The following is a 1355-nucleotide window of genomic DNA, read 5'->3' on the forward strand; positions in this document are numbered from 1 at the left end:
AAAATAGGGGAAAATGTGGGAAAATGGGAGGGAAAATATGGGGAAAATTGGGGGGAAAATAGGGAATAAATGGGGGGAAAATTGGGGGAAAAATGGGGGGAAAATGTGGAAGAAATGGGGGGAAAATGGGGAGAAAATATGGGAAAATGTGAGGAAAACATGGAAAAAACGTGGAAAAACAGAAAAAAAGATGGAAAAACGTGGGGAAAATAGGAGGGGAAATGGAAAAAATATGGGAAAAATATGGGAAAGCATGGAAAAAACATGGGAAAAATATGGAAAAAATGTGAAAAACCATGGAAAACCTGAATTTCAGACTGATGGAATTCCAGGATCACAGAATTCCTGGAATTCCACGATAACTAAATTAGGAAATCCTGGATTTAAGAGCTCACGGAATTGTGGAATTCCAAAATTAGGGAATGAAGGATGGAATTTTGGGGTGCTGGAATTCCAAAATCAGGGAATTCCCATTAAAATCATGGAAATCCTGTAGAAATTCCAAGGAATGGATGGAAAATTCCCCAAAAAATTCCCAAAAAATTCCCCATCCGAGGTCGCTGCCGTCCCTCCCTTTCCCGTTTTTCCCATTTTTCCCATTTTTTCCCCAAAATTCCCACCTTGAAGATGCTGAACAAGCCCTGGGATTTCCTGAAGGCGTCGGATTTCTCAAATTCCTCCAATTTTTCCAAAGTTTCTTCCAGGTGGTTCCGGGCGCAGATCCCGAAGCAGCACGAGAGACCCTGAGGGAATTTTGGGAATAAAAACCCCGGGAAAGAATTCCTGGAGTTTTTTTCCAGGTTCTTGGGGTGTGCCAAGGGAATTCCCAGCTGGAATTTTGGGAGGGAATTCCCGGCTGGGATGGAATTTTGGGGGTTTTGGGTTTGGAATTTTGGGAAAGTGGGGAGTGGGAATGGTGGAAAAGGTGGGGAAAAAGTGGGGGAAAAGTGGGGGAAAAGTGGAGAAAAGGTGGAAAAAACTGGAAAAAAATTGGAAAACAGATGGGAAAAAAAGCTGGAAAAACTAAAAAAAAAGATGGAAAAAAGATGGGAAAAAACCTGGAAAAAACTGGGAAAAAAATGGGGGAAAAGTGGAGAAAAGATGGGAAAAACTGGAAAAAAATTGGAAAACAGATGGAAAAAAAGCTGGAAAAAGCTAAAAAAAACATGGAAAAAAAGGATGGAAAAAACTGGGAAAAAAATGGGGAAAAAATGGGGGAAAAGTGGAGAAAAGGTGGGAAAAAAGGTGGGAAAAAATGGAAAAAAACTGGAAAACAGATGGGAGAAAAAGCTGGAAAAAGCTAAGAAAAAGATGGAAAAAAGATGGAAAAAAAGATGGAAAAAAGATGGAAAAAA

The 1355-nt window shown here is 40.0% G+C and overlaps 1 long non-coding RNA gene across 1 annotated transcript in view; it reads right to left on the reverse strand.

The window, feature by feature from the left end:
- Positions 1–619: 619 nt before the first annotated feature.
- LOC121350476 overlaps positions 620–1355 on the reverse strand; it is a 3903-nt gene continuing 3167 nt past the window's right edge. The window contains exon 3 of the long non-coding RNA XR_005954675.1: positions 620–743. This is a non-coding gene — a long non-coding RNA (uncharacterized LOC121350476). The remainder of the gene's footprint in view (positions 744–1355) is intronic.

Source organism: Pyrgilauda ruficollis, unplaced genomic scaffold (assembly GCF_017590135.1).
Source record: "Pyrgilauda ruficollis isolate IOZ18807 unplaced genomic scaffold, ASM1759013v1 scaffold1553, whole genome shotgun sequence".
NCBI lineage: Eukaryota > Metazoa > Chordata > Aves > Passeriformes > Passeridae > Pyrgilauda > Pyrgilauda ruficollis.